Below are 21,175 nucleotides of genomic sequence, written 5' to 3' on the forward strand. Positions count from 1 at the left end.
GTGCGCGCCCCCGCCCGCCGTGCGCGCCGCCGCCGCCCGCGCGCCGCCGCCGCACCTCCGGGCCGCTCCGCTAGGTGCTGCTGCCGCGGCCGCCAGGGAGGGAGGCGCCGGAGGGCGGGCCCCACGCGGTGCTAGGGTTCGGTCTGGACTGGCGGTGGTGGGTCCGGACCGGCGGTGCCGGGTTCTGTCCCGACCAACCGTGCTAGGTTCGGTTCGGATGCGCGCTGCTGGATCTAAATGGGCGGTGCTGGGTCCGACGGAAGGTGCTGTGTTCAGTCCGGACGCGCGGTGCTGTGTCTGGACGGGCAGTGCTGGATCCAACTGGGCGTTGCTGGATCTGGACTGGCGGTGATGGGTCCGATGGGCGGTGCTACATTGGGTTCGGAAGGGCGATGCTGGGTCCGATGGGCGGTGCTGAGTTCGGTCCGGACGGGCGGGGACGGGCGGTGCTGGGTCCAAATGGGTGGTGATGGATCTGGACGGGCGGTGCTGGGTCCGATGGGCGGTGCTGGGTTCGGTTCGGATGGGTGGTGCTGGGTCTAAATGGGCGGCGCCGGGTCCGATGGGCGGTGCTGGGTTCGGTCCGGACTGGCGGGTCTGGGTCTGGACGGGCGGTGCTGGGTCCGAACGGGCGATGGGTCCGATGGACTGTGTTAGATTCGGTTCGGACTGGCAGTGCAGGGTCTAAATGGGCGGCGCTGGGTCCGATGGGCGGTACTGGGTTCGGTCCGGACGGGCGGGTCTGGGTCTGGACGTGCGGTGCTGGATCCAAGTGGGCGGTGCTGGTTCCGGACGGGCTGTGCTAGGTTAGGTCCCGACGGGTGGTGCAGGGTCTAAATGGGCGGTGCTGGGCACAGCAGGGGACAGGTGGGCGTGGCGGCACAGGTACGGAGCGCAGTGCGGGTGCGGCGCCCTCCGAAGGGCCTTGCGCTCCCCGCGCTCGCTGCTCCTCCAACCTGCGCATTGCCCCGGGGCTGCTGCGTGTTTCTTCCAGGGTGATTCCTTTCTGCTGGGGTCACTTCGAAGCTGACCCTTTCAAGCTGTTTTCTTCCGAGGAGGATACCTTATTAGGCTTTGTGTGCATTTCAAGTGTCATGTTTTTCGGACCGCGCCCCGCTGCTCCCGGGGTGTTTGAGCCCCCACACTGCTGTGCGGTGTTCCTCTCGCTGAGTGAGGTTGGAGGTTCCCACTGCCTTTGTGTGTCTCCTTAGAAAACGCCTTTTCTCTCAGACACATTGTTATCTGCAAATCCTTCGCAGATGTAGAGAACGGACTGCAGAGTTAATAAACGTCGAAGGGAAGCTTTGATGCGCCCCTGTTGGCCCTGAGAGATGCCGCGTGAGCGTCATTTTAAATCCTGTACCTGTACGTGGACGTGGAAACCTGAAATTAATTTCAGTAGCAAGCTTTGTGAATTGTAGGGCTTTTTTTAATTAGGTGTCTTTTTTGTAACTGCTCCTCCCCTCCCCCACCCTTTGTTTTGGCTGCGGAACACATCCCAGCCGTCTCCCCATGCAGTATTCAGTCAGGCGAAGTTGCGTTCTTACATTGTCTGTGATGTGTAACAAAAAAGCGTTTATCTTTGAAACACTAAGGCAAGTAATGAGAAGAGTGAACTATATTTGACAAAGCCTTTTTATTTTTGTCATTACTTTTTTTTCCAGTGTGGAAATAATTTTTCTCTCTACCAACTGGATTTTCTCTTTTGCAGACAATTAGAGAATTCTGTCATCCTCACTGGGTTCTGTCTTTTCTACTGCACTTGTCCAGTACAGCTACATAAGGAGGCTTCTCAGCAGAGGAGCCTGGGGTGTTGAACCAGTGCCATGGGGGAATGAATTATGCAATAGATCGCTAGTCTCCTTTCTTAAAATTAAAGTGTGGTGACGTGCAGAAAAGTATCTGTGTCTAAATGGCATCTTCATGTTGTAGCACTCGGTTTCTTTATGCCTTTCAGTTCCTGTGCTTCTTGATAGACTCGAGTTTTTACTGTGTGAGCATCCCCGTGCCCGCACAGCGAAGGACTCTCACTGGGTTCTACACGTGCTGCACAGATCCCTGGCACAGCGTTAACTGAACCTCAACTGCAGGAGCTTCATTCCCGAGGATGCTGTTACCAAGAGTGACTTGCCTCTTAAAGAATGAGTTTGCAAAGCTGGCAGTTAGATTGCTGATGTCCAAAGTAAGTATGTGTAGCATCGCTAAAGAGAAAATTCAGGATTCCTGGAAAACAGTTATGGGCTCTCTGCGGTGTTATTTTTGTAATAAAAAACATGTAGCGTATGTGAAATACCTACTGAGTGATGCAGGACACATAGAAGGCTCTAAATTAATGTGAATTATTCTCGTTTTTCTGACTGTCATTAAAAGTCCCCATTTGTATTATGTATGAGTGGTATATCAATATCTAAACTACAGTTCACTGTAGGTCCCAACCAACATTAGTTTACTGACAAATGTTTAAGAGCAACCAGAAATTCATAGAATACCTATGATCCTTAAATCATGAACACTCCCATAACTGGTATATGTTTAGGACATGAAAATTTCCAGGCTGACAAATTATTTCACTGTCGTTGTTCAACACTCCAGTATGATATTCTGAGCCGTGTGTCAATTTCAATACCACCTAGAACAATAAAAGGCAGACATGCTACCATCCTCTATTGTCATTGCCCCACTGGATTCTGGTATATCTAAAAATTATACTTAAATGATATCCAAGAAATGCTGTATAAAAATAAAATAATGGGCTTTTCTGTTATTAATTCCATTTTATACATGGTGAGACTGAAATGCAAGAGAAAGGACCGGACTGAAGCTAAACGAAGCTGCACTGGGCGAGGTTGAAAAAGACCTTTTTAATCTATAAGTCAGTTTTTAAAAATTTAAGTTTTTACTTTATAATTTTAGTTTTCCTTTTAAATGTATATTATTTTTAGTTGCACTATTCAAAAAGTTTTTACAGCTTCTGTTTCAATCAGCAGTGATATACTAATATTTCTAAGTTTCTCCCATCTGAAACCAAAATCTATGTAAAACCTAAAAGCACTAGGTAATAGAGGACAACAGAGCAAGACTCTCTTAAAAGAAGAAGTATCACGGCCGGGCCTGGTGGCTCAAGCCTGTAATCCCAGCAATTTGGGAGGCCGAGATGGGCGGATCACGAGGTCAGGAGATCGAGACCTGGCTAACACGGTGAAACCCCATCTCTACTAAAAAATACAAAAAACTAGCCAGGCGAGGTGGCGGGCACCTATAGTCCCAGCTACTCGGGAGGCTGAGGCAGGAGAATGGCGTAAACCCGGGAGACGGAGCTTGTAGTGAGCTGAGATCAGGCCACTGCACTCCAGCCTGGGAGACAGAGCGGGACTCCATCTCAAAAAAAAAAAAAAAAAAGAAGAAGAAGAAGTATCACATAATAGGAATAAATGTGAGGACAGAAAGTAATAATATTTTTGAATTTCTGATTAAACTTTGCACTTACTTAAAAAATTTTTTTGAAATATGAAAACCAGGTTCTGAGACCAGCCACTTGAAATAAACCTTTTCCTGCCCCAATTTTCACAGGCTCTAGAAAATAATAAGTACCAGGAAAAAGATTAATACATTTTTTAAAAATGATACAAATATATCAACTATGTTTAACTATATCACTATATTTAGTACCCTACAGGTCGTTTAATTTTCTAGCTGCCAATAAATTCCATATTTAATCAAATTTAGAAAAATGTCATTATTATTGTATAAATCATCTTACAAGTCCTTTTAGTAGATATATCAATTTAGAGGATGGTCTTTAGCAAAAAAGTAAAGTAAAAGGATTTAATAAAGGTCCTAATAGCAGACATTCTAGGGCAGGCAGCCTTCTACAGTAGCCCATGCACGTGAAAGTTAATCTAATTAGTTGATCTAGAAAGTTAAATAACTAAACTCTCCTTTGCTTAACCCATCACTAGAAAGGCCAGTGTTGTTAATTTTGTTTTTTTAAACAAACAAGCAAAAAAGATAAATTCTAGAGGATTAGTTTTTCATAAGTAGAGTATGTGCTACTTTATTGGAAAATGAAGAAATCTATCTTTCAAATATATATCTGCTTCCTTCATTACTTTCCCATGTTCCCAATATTTAGTCACATTTTAGGTTAGAACTTTCAGGAAGTGAGTTTTTACACAGAAATTAGTGCTATAAACAGCCCTTAAAATAGGAATTTAATCTTACTTATTTAAAAAATATATATAGTCTTACCAACCCAGAAAGACATTTGTGGTTAAATATATTCTCTGGCATTTTATAAACCAAGATGATACTGGAAGGAAAAAACTAAATCTTAAATACATAAACAACATATTTACACTGTGATATGGTTTAGATCTGTGTCCCAAAGCCAAATCTCATGTCAGATTGTAATGCCCAATGTTGGAGGTGGGGCCTGGGGGGAGGTGATTGGATTGGATCATGGGGGTGGATTTCCCCCTTTGGTGCTGTTCTGGTGATGGAGTTCTTACTAAATCTTGTTGTTTAAAAATGTGTGGTACCTCCCTTCCCCCACTTCCTCCTGTTACAGCCAGGTAAGACATGTCTGCTTCCCCTTTGCCTTCTGCCGTGACTGTAAGTTTCCTGAGGCCGCCCCAGCCATGCTTCCTGTACAGCCTGCAGAACCATGAGCCAATTAAACCTCTTTTCTTTATAAATTGACCTAGTCTCAGGTATTTCTTTATAGCAATGCAAAAACGGAATGGACTAATACACACTGAATGCAAAGAAACGAAATGGGGTGTGTGTGTGTGTGTGTGTGTGTGTGTGTGTGTGGAAGGTATTAGAAGGGGATTATACTGTAAACATGGGTCACTTAGCTTTTACTGTGTTGGAGAATTGCTTTGCATTATCTTCTTTTTATTCAGTACGTGTTGCAGACTAAGTTAAAATGTGATCATATATATCCTGAAAATAATGAAAGAATATCAGGCTGTGAATAGATTTGCGAAAGGGCGTCTCCCCTGCCTGCCTCCTTGTCGTCCTTTCCACATTCTGTGCATCCTTAGGCCTGCAAGGTGTCGCTCCATGGTGCTCTGGAAGTGCTCTCACTTCCAGAATTTTTCCATCCAATGCCCCATTGCATCAGTTTCGGTTTCCCACTTTGAAAACCAATGAACTAAACAGCACTAGTTCTTTTGTCGCCATCTCCCCGTGTTTTCCCGATCCCTTACACTTGGCACTTTGATTTTAGTGGCTACCTTGAATTTGGTTTTGACTTGAAATTCTGAATGTGCCTTTTTCCTCACGAGTTCTGTTCCCCTTGGCGTTGGGGACCCATCTTACTGATGTCTGATTCCGTGTCCTGCTTCTGGCAGAGAGCACAGTTCTGTGTACCTAGCGGATATTTAATAAACACTCATTGGCTGCATTGAAGATGGCTGTGTACTGGCGGGGCGGGGTAGGGGTGCCCAGCACACGGCTTCTACAGCTAGTCTAATCCCAGCAGCTGAGACTAGACTTTACTCAGGTGAGTGGGCTTTACAAGGGTAGAGAGTCCACAGTCTGGAGGTCGTGGAGCTTTTCCATCCAGCCTTTCACCTTTTTTCTTGATAATAAAAGGTACAGTTCTAAACAATGGGTCCAGAAGAAGAAAGAAGTATGCTTGCCTCATTCCTAAAATAGAGGGCTTGACCTACTGAGCAACTTTAATAGGACTCTAGGATCTCGCTGTCATTAACAGAACAAAGGCCAGAAATATTTAGGAGGCATTATGGAAACCAGGTGCTAAAATGAACTAAATATAATAAACCTAATTCCCTCCCCATTTTCACAGGTTCTACAATATAGAAAGTACTAGGGAAAAGAGGAGGAACTTTATACACCTAAGAAGAACAAAGGGTACAAATATATCAACTTATTTTTTACATCTTATGCCCTTTTCTGCTAGAAAATTATATGTATAATATAGAATATAAGCTGAATATATAAATTTTGCTAGGAAACTAATGTTTTGAAATGCAAACTCCCGTTAAATTTTATTTTAACAAATAAAAACAGATACCAAATGAAGGGGAGTGTACTATTAACGTGCTATTTACCAGCAGTAAAAATCATAGAAACAAAGTGTTGAGAAATGTGTTGTTCATGGCAAAGCCATAAATGGAATATCCAGGGACTTCTCCCAGGAAAAATCTTTTCTTTATCCACTAGTATCTCTGGAAATAAAAATTACCAAACTACAGGGTTTTGCTTGCTTTTGAAAATAAAGTGCAGCTTAGACATTATTTCAAGTGCTTTCGACGTTTGCAGTAGTTCTATGAGAAGGGAGAAACTTGGCCTTAGTACTTCCACTAAGATAGTTTTATAAGCACGTACCCCGAAGCACCCTTACCACACACACACACCTTCTCTAAATATATGCCAACGGTAGATGACAAATAAAGAGGGAAAACATAGAATTGTAGGAGACTTGAAACAGCATGGGCATGACTGAGGATCAGCGTTGGGATGGAGGTGCATGATGGTGAGAAGGAGCTGAAGGAAAAGCCCTGCTGGAGTCTGGAACCCAAAGAAGGCAGGTCCTACAAGGAGCCAGGCTCTTGTTGGGCGGTGGGGACTATGGTAGGGACCACAAGTGCTCATGGGAGGAGAGGAAGCTGCTGCCAACTGCAGCTGCCCGCATGACTGACGCGAAGCCGTGTGTCTCCGGGAAGAGAAAACGTGCGTGTGGCCGCCTGCCGGGAACTGCCACGCAGCGAGTGACTGCATCTGATGCCTTCCACCATGGCAACACGGCGTGTTCCCAGACGAGGGCTCCCCACGGACGAGGTGCCTTTGTTAAGCAGAGGTGTGAGCAGAAAGATACACTGAGAAAAATACAGTAGAGAGACAATCTCCCACTTACGATGAGCTGGTGAAGAAAAAATTCCCATGCACGTGAACACAGCAAATGCTAAGGGACCACCTGAATCAGCAACCATTCTGAAAAGAGCTTTAAAATAAACATGTTTGGGAAACTTGAAGAAATGTATGCAGGAATAACATGCATCCAAAGGGGTAAGAAGTTATGGAAAAGAACTGGCAGAAACAGAAAACCAAATACTACATATTCTCCTAAGTGGGAGCTACACACTGTGGACACAGGGACATAGGGATGGAAACAGTGGACAGTGGGGCCCATGGGAGGGAGAAAGGGGCAAGGAGAGAACTGCCTACTGGGAACTGTGTTCACTCTTTGGGTGATGGGTTCGATGAAGGCCCAAACCTCAGCATCACACAATAAATCCACGTAGCAAACCTGCATATATACCCCTGACTCTAAAACATAAAAGGAGGGGCCAGGCACGGTGGCTCAAGCCTGTAACCCTAGCACTTTAGAAGGCCAAGGCAGGAGGATCACTTGAGGTCAGAAGTTTGAGACCAAGCTGTCCAACCTGGTAAAACCCCATCTCTACTAAAAACACACAATTGGCCAGGCACGGTGGCTCATGCCTGTAATCCCAGCACTTTGGGAGGCTGAGGTGGGCAGATCACCTGAGGGTGGGAGTTCGAGACCAGCTTGACCAACATGGAGAAACCCCGTCTACCAAAAATACAAAATTAACCCGGCATGGTGGTGTGTACGTGTAATCCCAGCTACTCGGGAGACTGAGGCAGCAGAATCGCTTGAACCCAGGAAGTGGAGGTTGCAGTGAGCAGAGATCACGCCATGGCACTAGAGCCTGGGCAACAAGAGCAAAAGTCTTTGTAAAAAAAAAAAAATACCACAAAATTAGCTGGGCCTGGTGGTGTGTAGGCCTGTAATCCCAGCTACTCTGGAGGTAGAGGCAGAAGAAGCGCTTGAACCGAGGAGGCGGAGGTTGCGATGAGCCAATATGGTGCCACTGCACTCCAGCCTGGGCAACAGAGCGACCCTCCATCTCTAAAAAAAAAAAAAAAAAAGGACTGGCAGAAATAATAAAACAAGAACATAAAAAAATCCAGTTGAAAGCAGAAAAGAAGAAAGCTGAGAAACGCATCGGGAAAGTAAAATGAGTGGAAAGAAAAAAAGATTTATAAAAGTGAGAGATCTTAAGGAGCAAGAGCTGTAGGCGGAGGGAGTTAATCTCATCTCGTCAGAATTCCAGAGGATTAGAGAGAATGACGGAGAGGCATAATTAAAGAGATCATCGCTGGGAATTTTCCAGAATGTAAGAAGCACAAGATTCTTCAAATTAAAAGTGCTTTCAAGTGTCAAGCAGGACACATGTAGGTCAATTTGCACCTGAATAAACCATAGCCGCAACTCTAAGGTAAAGCTCAAAAAGGAAATGCTGAAAGTCACCTGAGAAAGAAAAGGAGAAAATTGCCTGAGATAGAAAGTTCCTGTAAAAGAAGGAAAGACAGTGGACTCAAGAGGGCATCTGAAAACCTGTCTCTGAGTTTGAGACAAACCACAGATGAGAAATCTGAGGCCCAGAAGTGTCCCCTGCTCATGACTCACACTTGTCTATATTCCAATGCCCTGTTTTGGTGAAACTATTTCCTGATTTTAGCACCACTGCAGAGAAGGACAAACAGGCGAGTGACCTCAAACAATACAGCTAGAATGTAGGTGAGCGCAGACATGGCAATGTACAAGGAGACTCTGTAATTATAGTTATGTGGTTGGATTAGATCAATGATCCAACAATGATCAAATTCTGATCATCAGAATTTCCTGGGGAGCTTTTCTCACAGTGATATGAATAGTATCGAATACGAATAGAATGCCAGAGGAAGTCCCTGTCTCCACTCCTCACTCACCACCTGGCTTCAGTTGTCACAGCCTGTTTCATTTATCTCCCCTTCCCTCTCCCTCCGCTCCTGGATTATTTTTAAACACAAGTCAGACTTTACATAATTTCATTAGTAAATGTTGCAGATGTATCTTCAGAAGACACTCTTTAAAAATGTTTTCTTAATATCATTTTCATACTTTGAAAAATGACAATAATTCCTTAAAGTCATCAAATATCAAGACACCGTTCAACTTTCAAAAAACTGTTTAAGCATACACATCCCTTCAACTCGGTGGCAGACGCAGAGAATCAGAATCTCAGGGTGAGTCCAACAATCTTTTATTCTCAGTCTCCCTGAGTGGCTCTGATGTTCAGTTGAGTTTGAAAATCACTGGCTCACATGACCTTGTAGGTTTGACCTTGAGACTCTCCCAATGTCACACACCTCCTTTCTCCTAGGGGAAACTGTTTCCACCAATTCCTAACTAGCACAGAGATCAACTCTGTGTGGTCAGAGACATTGCAAGGGAAAGTAGCCTTGGGTTAAGCGCCACAGTTCCCAACCTTGAGCTCCATCTCTTACACTAATTGTAGGGCAGTGGAGGGTCTGTACAGGTCTGAGACTCGGTTTCCTCATGTGAAAAATAAACATGATGATGGCAACAGACCTTCCCTGCCCACCTTACAGAGCTGTTATAAGGATAAAATTAAAGCATGACATATGAACGTGCTCTCCAAGTATGCATTGACGTAGAAATGTTTTCATTCTTCATTTGAACATTGGCACTGCAGGGGTTAAAAATCGACATGAGAAAAAAGGAAGTCCAGAAAAGTTTTTTTTTTTTTTTTTAAATAGACCTGCATGTCAGGGAAACCATACAGAAGCATTCACCCTTCTGGAAAAAAAGAAAAATCATTCAATTTTAACATTTGATGCATATTTTTAATTATTAAACGGCAGTACATTAAGCTTCCATTTGTTCAGAATATTGCAGTAAACTTCTACAGTCTTTGGAGGCTTTCAAAGTCATACAATGTCATAATAAATACCTTGCTGTGTTTTTTTGGGGAGTGGGGCGCTCTGTAGTGTTATAATAGTTTTCATTGCAATGAGTCATCCATGATGACTTTGGTAGATTATATATTGTGAATGTTTCACCTACATATTCTATAGGTAGGAGAAGACAAGTGCTCTGTCTCTCCCTCCCCACGACCTGCTTCCCAGCTCCTTTCCCTCTCTGAGTTCACCTGCCACTTTGCTGTCGTTCCTCCCCCTGCCCTCTCCAGACCACTGTCTCCTGCAGGCCCCAACCCAGGCCTCCTCTGCTTATCTGTTGCTGGGAAGTGCCTGGTTTAGGGTTTACCTCTTTGATCTCAGTGCCGTCCCTAACTGTCCCTCTGTCTTCATTTTCAATGTCCCAGTGGTCTCCGGATCCTGGCAGTTCTGTCTCATACAATGTGTTCTCCTGTGTGTCCTCTGTGGCGTTCTCTCCCATTACAAATCATTCCAGTCTTTCCCCAAACATAAACTGTTAACCCTAAAAGAAATCCCAAAGCCAGCTCAACTCCTTACTTTTGTTACCTTTATTTCCTGTCACTCCCACGTGAATTCCAGGCAGATGGCTCCTCTTGACATCTTAGAAGCAAGCCTCTGCTTCCCTGCCTTGCCTGCGAGGCTAGACTCTTCCCTCCACCCGGAGGACCCCTTCTCATAGCCTGGGGCTGAGATCCTGACCATCTCTGTTGGGCACTGGTTTGAATTTTCCTCTCCTAAGCACACAGAATTTCACCTTCCACCCTGTGAAGCCACACAGACCTGAATTCGAATGTCAAACTGCCATCGGCCATGTAATAGCCAAGTATCTTTCCAAAACTCAATTTTTTAATCTAAATGATTGATGTGATGCCTCATAGAATTGTCAAAGAAAAATGAACACTGCAGTAATACATCCGTAGTGCTCACTAAGTGTTAAATCCTTTCATATTGATATATTTTTCTCAGTGTAGAAAACTTAACAAAACTTAAAGCAATTTCAAAGAATAACGTTTTCTTTTTATTTTTCTGCAATTACAGGACTGTGCAGACAAATTTCTCTGCCTAATATTTTTACCAAAGTGTAATGTCTTTAAAGTAAGACACAGATGTATATTTATTTTTAAGATAGTTAATGAGGCAAAACATAGCTATGTGCATAGTTCGATTAAATTGTTACATAGTAACACTCTTGTCTTTTTAAAAATAAAATTTTAAATTGAGTGTTCATAAGAAAACCCAATTAAAAAACAACCAATTAAAAGAAAAGTTGAAATTATAGAATAAGAATTTTATTTATTTATTTTTTTTTGAGACAGAGTCTCATTCTGTCACCCAGGCTGGAGTGCAATGGTGCAGTCTCAGCTCATTGCACCTCCGCCTCCCAGGTTCAAGCAATTCTCCTGCCTCAACCTCCCAAGTGGTTGGGATTACAGGCACCCACCACCAAGCTCAGCTAATTTTTGTATTTTTAGTAGAGACGGGGTTTCACCATGTTGGTCAGGCTGGTCTCAAACTCCTCACCTCAGGTGATCCACCCCCACCCACCTCGGCCTCCCAAAGTGCTGGGATTGCAGGCGTGAGCCACCATGCCTGGCTAGAATAAGAAATTTGAAAGTTATTCAAATATATATCCAATAACGTTTGACCTGCATATCTAACTTTTTTGAAATAAATGACAATTTTTTGTTTCAAGGCTTTTTATGTGTATTGTTTAATAGAGATTTACTTCTGTATCAATAAATGAATAAATATACATTCATTATATATTAACTCACATTTTAGACTAGAAGAAACCAATTTATTGTTTAGCTATTCTTCCCTCCCCTCCCCTCCCCTCCCCTCCCCTCCCCTCCCCTTCCCTTCCCTATTTTGAGCTGGAGTCTCCCTCTGTCACCCAGGCTGGAGTGCAGTGGCTCTATCTTGGCTAACTGCAACCTCTGCCTCCTGGGTTCAAGCAATTCTCCAGCCTCAGCCTCCCAAGTAGCTGGGATTACAGGTGCCTGCCACCATGCCCAGTTAATTTTTGTATTTTTTAGTAGAGATGGGGTTTTGCCACATTGCCCAGGCTGGTCTCGAACTCCTAACCTCCAGTGATCCACCCACCTCGGTCTTCCAGAGTTCTGGGATTACAGGGCTGGCCAGATACTAAATTCTTTAAATAATTATATATCAAGACATATTGGAATCATGGCTTTTTCATTAGGCTAAAGTAAACCTACAATGTGCTGAGAAATGCCTTATTAACAAGTGTTAGGTACTAGAAAGTTTCAATAATTTGTGGTTATAATTCCTATAAGCAATTTAATATATTATTAGCATCTTTTAAACCATTAATTTCAGAAGGTAATTATGAGGGAATTGACTATGATTTTAGGCTTGGATTTGGATGGAGACTCCAGAAATGAACCCTTTCAGCTCAATAATACAATTAGTTTTTGACATTTTTAACTTTTAATTTCCCATACATAATTTCCCATTAGATAAAGATAAGATTACAGTTTAAATTTCAATGTCTAAATATAGTGAAGTAGCAATAGAATAAAAAATATAATTTTAAAATGAGCTGTAGCCAAGGGTATAGATGACAAAATATCCAAAGTATATGTATTCAACTATGAGTAAGAGAAGTGTTTTAGTTAAAAACTATTTGTTTAAACATAGTAAATTCATGAAGAGATGCTTGTTCAAAGATTAGTGTCAAAATATTAGTTATTTTAGTTTAGTTGTTTGGTTTGTTTATTGTAAGGCAGGTTGAGTATTCATTATCCAAAATGCTTGGGACCAAAAATGTTTCAAATTTCAGATTTTGGAATATTTGCATTATATATTTACCAGTTCAGCATCCCTAATCCAAAAATCTGAAATCCAAAATGCTCCAATGAGCAGTTCCTTTGCATGTCATGTCAGCACTCAAAAAGTTTCAGATTTGGGTGCGTTTTGTATTTTTGCATTAGGAGTACTCAACCTGTATGAAAGAGTGACAAAGCAGGGTGAAGTCCATCATTAAAAGCATTCTAAATACTTTTAGATATATGTCATTTTCAACACCACAAACTACATCTTCTCAAGCAGCTCCTATTTCTGGGGTCCCTTAGACTATGAATTAATATGTAGAAAATCCTTACTATTCTAGACCGGGGGTGGACAAAATACAACCTGCAAGGCAAATCCCTCTTGCTTCTTGTTTTTGTATGGCTCACAAGCTAACCATGTTCTTTACATTTGTAAATGGTTGAAAAAAAAAGTCAGAATGAGAGGTGAACATGGCAAAATATTAATTTTGAAGCCTAGAAATAAGATATCAGTTTAAAAAAAAAAAACAGATACTAAGTTACAGACGAGGCCGGGTGCAGTGGCTCACGCCTGTAATCCCAGCACTTTGGGAGTCTGAGGCAGGGATCACAAGGTCAGGAAATCGAGACCATCCTGGCCAACACTGTGAAACCTCGTCTCTACTAAAAAGAAAAAATTAGCTGGACGTGGTGGCGTGCGCCTGTAATCCCAGCTACTCGGGAGGCTGAGGCAGGAGAATTGCTTGAACCTGGGAGACAGAGGTTGCAGTGAGCCGAGATCACACCACTGCACTCCAGCCTGGTGACAGAGTGAGACTCCGTCTTGGGGGGGGAAAAAAAAAAAGTTACAGACGCCAAAGAGGAGGGAAGCGTCTAATTCTTATCAGTGAAGAATTGTTTACATGAGACTTGCTTGGCCGAAACCAAAATGGACATCAGAGTTGATGGCTTTTCTTGGAGGACAATGGTAATTAACCCAGAAAGTGTTTCAGTCTAAAATGATTCTCAAGGTTTTCTCTTAGCAAACCAGGTGAGGGTGAGGGTTAGGATATGGGTTAGGGTTAGGTATTTGCACGTATGTGTTTTTAATGATAACTCACTCAGAAAGATCCAGTAACCATTAACTACATGAAATTTCCCTGAAGTCATTTGGAGGTTTCCTAGGGAGGGCACTAGGCTAAAAGGATTAATCCGTAATTTGGTTGCCTGAGGAAACAGCTCTAGGGAAAAAGCTGAATCATTATTTTTTAGTTTACAGTTGTATTTTCTTAGATGAAAATAGACGATAATTATGAATTCACCTCTATATATCCTTGGGGAAATCACAAAGATGGATTAATGGGCACCCTCCACTGATGCAGGCAGAAGAGCATTGAGAACAGGGCAGGGATGTGTCCACACAAAAGCAAGAACCCAGGCTCACCTGGTCATGCTGTCTTCCAGGGAAGAAGGCAGTACCATGGCACTGGGAATCCTGGTGAAAAATTCCCTCTCTCGAGTCACATTGCTCCCATCTGGACTGGGACTCAGTATCTTGTATGAATTGTCATCCTGAGATCTCCCTTCAGCCTCCTCATGGGAGGTTTCTGTAAACGTAACTCCTGTGTTCTCTCTTCTGTTTCCTCTGTTCCTTCCTTCGCAAGAAAGCAGGCCAACCATGGCAGTTGATAATATGTTCTCCTCTGAGCTCTGCAGTACTTTCTATCTCACCCATTTTCCTCTTCATAACGATTAAGTGATTATGATAACCTAATTGATTCCTGTTCTTCTATGTTGAACACATACAGGAAAGTGCATGCCCCATCATTATACAGCTTGATGAACACTTGTGCACACACCCAGGTTTAAACACAACAGCAGAATATGTCCAACACCCCAGAGCCCCACTCATGTATCTTCCCGAACACTCCCTTCACTCCCTGCTCAAGTGAAACGCGGTCCTGACATCACAGGCTCATTTGTCTCGTTTTTGAAGTTTGTGAAAACAGAATTATACAGCATATATTTTTGTGGGTACGTTTGGCTTCTTCTCCTCAGAACTGAGTGTGACTGTGTATGTATGAAAGATTCATTTGTTTGGTTGTGTGAGGCAGCAGCTCTTTCATATAAAGTGCTGTTTAATGTCCTATTGTTTGGCTTCTGTGATGTCCACTGTTAGTGAACATTTGGATTGCTTCCAATGTTGGACTGCCCATAAGAATGCTGCCGTGAATAGTTAGGTGTGTGTCTTGATGTGCAGCATGAGCTCCCATGTTGGTTGGGCATGTGCCTATGAATGGAATTGCTGAGGCATTGGGTATGCACACACCCACACTCAGTGAATATTGTCACATTCTCAAAGAGGTTGAACCAATCTACATTTTCATCATCAGCACTGTCAGCCTTTAGCCATCTTGGTGGATGTGTAGTGATATTCTGTTGCCTTAATTCACATTTTCCCCATTTCTAATGAAAATGACCATCTTCTCACATATTTGTTGATCATTTGGATCTCCTCTTTTGTGACATTTTGGTGTCTCTTGCTTGTTTTTTTTGTTGGGTTGTCTGTCTTAATTGATTTGTAGAAACTATTGATACGTACTGGCTATAGACTTTTTGTCTTTGATATAACCACTCCACCACTCAGTGGCTTGCCTTTTCACTCTCTTAGTATTATCTTTTAGTCTTAAATTTAAAAACAGTTTTTTAATTTTAATATAGTCTAATCTATCAATCTTTCTCTTTATGGTTAGTGCTCAAAAGAGCATTATTCCTATTCAATTTTCTCTATCCCAAAACCATAAAGGCTTTTCTCTTATATAATTTTCTCAAAGTCTTGTTATTTGACCCTTCACATTTAAATAAACAGTATACCTGGAATTAACTTTTGTGTGTAACTCTTCAGGGAAGGGTTATATTTAATTTTTTTTCATGTTGGTGTCCAAATTATTCAAGCACCATCTACTGAAAAAAAAAAACAAATCTCCACTACTTTGCAGTGCTATTACTTTTACCGGAAATGGAATATCTATATGTGTGTCTGTATGCACCAATTATTCTATTTTTTCAGTCTCTTTGTTTATCATTGCACAAAAAACTGCCTTAATTACTGAAGTTTTATAATAAATTCTGATATCGAGTAGGCTAAGTCCTCCTGCCTTGTTCTTTTCATTAAAGATTTCTTAGCTCTTCTTGGCCCTTTGTGCATCCACATAAATTTTGGAATTATTTTGTTAATTACCACAGAATATCCTGCTGAGGCTTTTATCAAGATGGCATTAGATTTATAGACCAATTCAGGGAAAATGAATATATTTACAATAATAACATTTCTAATCTATGAACATGGTATATCCCCCCCCGACTTAGATTATCTTGATTTTTTCTCAAAAATGTTGTAGAGTTTTCTCTGCATAGCCCTTGTGCATCTTTTAACGAAGTTTTAGTGTTAAATATTTTATATTTTATGCTTTTGTAAGTGAACCTGTTTTAGTATTTAATTGTCCAACTGTGCTAATACATAGGAATATCATTGATTTTTAAAAATATTCACCAGTGTCTAACAACTCTGCTAAACTAACTTCTCAATTCCAATAATTTATGCTTTCTACATCAAAATATTATCAACAAATAGTGGTAGTTTTATTATCTCTTAGCCAGTCTGTATATCTTTACTGCACTGGCAAGAATTACTATTTTAATGCTGAATAAATGTAGTGATATAAAATATTCTTGTTTACTTCCTAATCTCAGATGGAAAGGTTTCAACATTTCACTATTAAATGTGTTTTTAAAAATACTCTTTACTATAATAATGATGTTGCCTTCTATTCCTAGCTATTTAAACATATGCTCTCTATCATGATAATGAAGTTCCACTCTATTCCTAGCTTGCTAAGAGTTTTTTTTTTTAACATAAATGAATTTAAATTTTTTTAAAATGCTTTCTCTTTATCAATTGTATGATTACTTACTTTTCCTTTCTTTTATAATGTTGACACTACTTTTAAGAATAAGCCCCAAATTGTGTGATGCATTATCCTTTTTGTTCATTGCTATATTTAATTTTCTAACATTTTATTTATAAAGTTTACATACATATGTACAAGGAAGATTGACCTATTGTTTTTTTCTTATAATGTCCTTCTTAGGTTTGATGCTTAAATTGTACTGATTTTATGAAAATTGCTGAGAAGTGCCCACCCTTTTTTATTCTCTAACTTTCCCACACTCTCTGAAACATTTAGTTGGGCTGGGACTTTTGTTTTGTGGGGGGATGGGTGGGGTCAGACTGGGAGAGCTTTAAGTACAGATAATTCCTCAATATTTATAGAATTTTTAAAATCGATTACTTCTTGTGTCAATATTGGTAAGTTTCACTTTTCTAAGACTATGTTCAGTTCATCTAACATTTCAAATTTAAATATATGGTCTTTTGTAATTGATTTCTTTCACTTAGCATAATATTTTCAAGGCTCATCTATGTTGTAGTACAACTTTTGCTGTTGTTGTTGTTATTTTGTTTTGTTTTTTTTGGTTTTGAGATGGAGTTTTGCTCTTGTCGCCCAGGCTAGAGTGCAGGCTACAGTCCGGCCCACTGCAATCTCTGCCTCCTGGGTTCAAGCCATTCTCCTGCCTCAGCCTCCCAAGTAGCTTGGGATTACAGGCTCATGCCACCACACCCAGCTAATTTTTGTGTTTTTCGTAAGAGAAGGGGTTTCACCTTATTGGCTACACTGGTCTCGAACTCCTGACCTCAAGTGATCCTCCCTCCTCAGCCTCCCCAAGCACTTGGATTACAAGCATGAGCCGCTGCACCCAGCCCGACTTTGTTTTAAAGTGAAAAAATTAACATGAATTCTGTAATGTGATTGAAGTATATCAATTCTATTGCACAGGACAGGACAGTGTTAGACTTTGTTATCACTACTCAATATGCTTAACAAGGTGCTAACATTTATAATACATTTTCTAGATGTAAATATTTTCATCTTGGTTCGTTTTGCTGAAGGGAAAAAATGAAGCTGCAGCGTTTTGTTAGTTGTACAATTAATATTTCTGAAATATATTCTGATTCAATAGAAAATTGTTCTTAAATTATTCAACATAGTTTCAAAAATAATATAAAGTATTTTTGTGGGATAAACCTCAAATTGAACAGCTGTAGTTAAAAATGGAGTATAGCGTATCTTGCTTTTCTATACCAATTAATAATATAAAACTTCACAGCCATCTTAGAAGCTTTAATTTGGAAATATTTGTGGCTGAGTTTTTTTTGAGCTATCAGGATTCTACTTCAGCCTTGAATAAAATATTTGCAAACCATATATCCAGGGAAGGGAGAGAAGTAGGAATTACAATGGATCATGAGGCATTATCTTGTTTATCATGTTTTCATGGGTGCATGCATATGTTAAAACTCAACAAATCATACCCTTTGAATTTGTGCAGTTTCTGATATGTTAACTATACCTCAGTAAAGCTGGAGAACAAGATTTTACCCAATGTGCAAATCCAATCCTGTTCTATATAAAGCCATGCCACTCGCCTGGGCAGAGCGGTTCCCGTTGTGGTTTTCACTTCTTGAGGTGGTTAGATTTAGCGAAAATGTGGCTACTTTATTCTTTCTGATCCTTTTTTAGACATTTAATTTTGGCATTTCACTCCCCTCCTATTTTTTTTTTAAATGGACACATATGGTATAAATATTTTAGCACTAAATAGATAATCATTGAGAATAAAAATCATTCATTTCAATTGTGTAACATTGTTTTCTATGTCTATAAATAAACTATAATCTTTTAAGTTTAAATACAATTTTAGAAAGCATTTTCTAGTAAATTTCTGCAGAAATGCATACATAATAATGACATAAAATTTTTTCAGAAACCCAATTTTTTTCTTAATTAAATTACCATATTATCAAAATGTATGAATATATTATTGTCTTTATAAGAAAAAAATTCACAGTGTGCCCAAATGCAAGTACCACATACTACGGCATTGAGGGTGGCCTGTTTTGAACAGGTGGTGAGTCGGGACAGAGGTAGCCCTGTTCTGCCCTGTATTCCCAGGTGGGGCCAAGCACACAGGCCATGCCCTCCAGGGGCAATGGCTCTGATTTGACTTTCCATATCTCATGCTCTGCATATGAAAAATGCAGATTGCTAGATGTGAGGTGAGGTTAAAATGCATAATGCCAGATTGCAAGGCCTGGTTAAAGGGCTGGTGATAATAGGTTTTTTGTTGAAACACTCTAAATATTCAAGGTGCCAGTGTGGTAAATTCAGGAGTTTGTGGTCATTATGCCTTTTGTTTATTTACTTATTTATTTATTATTATTTTTTGAGATGGGGTTTCACTGTGTTGGCCAGGCTGGTCTCAAACTCCTGACCTCAAGTGATCCACCCAAGCTGAAGTGAATTGGTGAGATCTCGGCTCACTGCAACCTCCGCTTTCCCAGTTCAAGCAATTCTTATGCCTCAGCCTCCCAAGTAACTGGAGTTACAGGTGCATACCACCACACCCAGCTAATTTTTGTGTTTTTAGTAGAGACGGGGTTTCACCATGTTGGCCAGGCTGGTCTCAAACTCCTGACCTCAAGTGATCCTCCCACCTCAGCCTCCCAAAGTGCTGGGATTATAGGCGTGAGCCACCTCGCCTGGCCCATAGTGCCTTTTATATATTGATTAATCATGCTCTAGGCTGGGCGCAGTGGCTCAAGCCTGTAATCCCAGCACTTTGGGAGGCCAAGACGGGCGGATCACCAGGTCAGGAGATTGAGACCATCCTGGCTAACACGGTGAAACCCCGTCTCTACTAAAAAATACAAAAAACTAGCCAGGCGAGGTGACAGGCGCCTGTAGTCCCAGCTACTTGGGAGGCTGAGGCAGGAGAATGGCGCGAACCCGGGAGGCGGAGCTTGCAGTGAGCTGAGATCCAGCCACTGCACTCCAGCCTGGATGACAGAGCGAGACTCCGTCTCACCAAAAAAATAAATAAATAAGTAAATAAAAACATGCACTAATGTGGAGAACTATATTTGGCTGTAAGATACAGAGGGGAGAGTTCTGGAGTCAAACCCACCCGGATTTGAATTCTGATTCTACAGTTGAATAAGCTTTGTGACTTGAGCAGGCTGGTTACCTTTTCAAGTGCTTCCTTTATGAATCTGTAGTAAGTGGAATAGCATTGCCCGCCATTGAGAGCTAATTCTCCATGCGTCTCCAGTTGCCACTCATCATGTGTGCAGAGTCATCGACAGCCCTTTGTGACACTATCTTGGGAGACAGACATAATGTCTCCCTCTGGGGCAAAGGTCAGGTTTGCTTGCAGCCCATCATAAAAAAATGGGGTTTCCCAAGCTTGGACTTTGTCAGCTGTGACACACACTCACCAGATGTGCAGGATCCAACTGGGACTTTCCACCTCACCCCCCATGGGACTTGGAGAGCAAGGGGAACTGAGGCAGACGTACAACTCCTACAGCCTGCTGTGTGGGAGTAATAAAGCTACTTGTCCTGAGCTCAGGGGGCTCAGGTCTGCTGCCAGCATGCACCGAACCACTGCAGGCCCACCTGTTGGCTTGCAAGTAGAATAAAACCCCGGAGCCTTCAGAGTCCTGACGCCCACCTTTCAGAGTTACTGAGAGAATAGGTGGAGGCTGTATCGTCTGCCAAGCAGCTCGGCAGATGGCAGTCCCTCAAAAATATGCTTTTTTTTTTTTTTTCTTTTTGACACTAAGAATTTGGGGGAGGGGATGTAAGTATTTGTCAACACATCACTAACTTTTTTTTCAGTTTCAGATGGTAGTTGTAATTATAAAGGAATACCAGTCTGATTATATCTACATAACAAACAACCAGATGAAAGGTCAATGCATTTCCAGCGTTTTCCTCTTAGTTCAAGTCAGCTATTCAGATACTTCCAAACAAGCAACTAAAACTTTCACTTTCGGGTAGGCAGCCTGAATAGCTGGCATCAGCGCATGTGAAAATGTTATCAGCATTCTGCACTGTTGTGCGGTACGGTGTCTGTTTATAAGAAAAAAGACTAAAGAATGCTCAATGACTCTAACTTACTGTGTTTTCTTATTGTAGTTTATGGGAAATAGGAGAGTAGACTCTGAATAGAGAATGACAAGAAAAATGGAAAATCAATCTCACTGAGAGATAAAAATTGGCTCTTCGGGCTAGCCGTGTGGTAGAACTCTGACACTGTATTAATGATGATGCGTACCTTGTCAGTAGTAAATTCTGCTTGGAGATTCAGTAGTGCTGGAGTAGTTTCTTCTGTTTCTAGTTCCTATTGGAGGAAACAGCAGAATCCTCCTCACCTTTCCCTCCTCCTCCTCACCTGCTGGCCGTCTGCCAGTATGAAATATCAATCACACACAGTAACACTGCCACCAAACAAGAGTTTACTGTGTTTAAAAACTCCTACCAGAGCTTCTTGTAAAAATTTCACAGGGGGATCAAAATAGCACTTCTTCTTTGTCAAAACATTTTATTTTAACTTCTGTTTAAGGAAAGAATCCAAACCACCACATTCTCCTTGATGTTTACTTTCTCTGAAAAATGTCTTCATGAAGTGTTTCTGGAGGCTTTTATTTCCAAGCTCTACTCCCGGAA

The 21,175-nt window shown here is 41.5% G+C and overlaps 1 pseudogene across 1 annotated transcript; it reads left to right on the forward strand.

Annotated features, from left to right (window-relative positions):
- Positions 1–400: 400 nt before the first annotated feature.
- On the forward strand, positions 401–1,071 carry LOC112622658 (annotated as a pseudogene). The gene has a single exon (XR_003119013.1). The product of XR_003119013.1 is annotated as a putative uncharacterized protein AFDN-DT (transcript).
- The last annotated feature ends 20,104 nt before the right edge of the window (positions 1,072–21,175 follow it).

The sequence above is a fragment of the Theropithecus gelada genome, chromosome 4 (genome assembly GCF_003255815.1).
Source record: "Theropithecus gelada isolate Dixy chromosome 4, Tgel_1.0, whole genome shotgun sequence".
Lineage (NCBI taxonomy): Eukaryota > Metazoa > Chordata > Mammalia > Primates > Cercopithecidae > Theropithecus > Theropithecus gelada.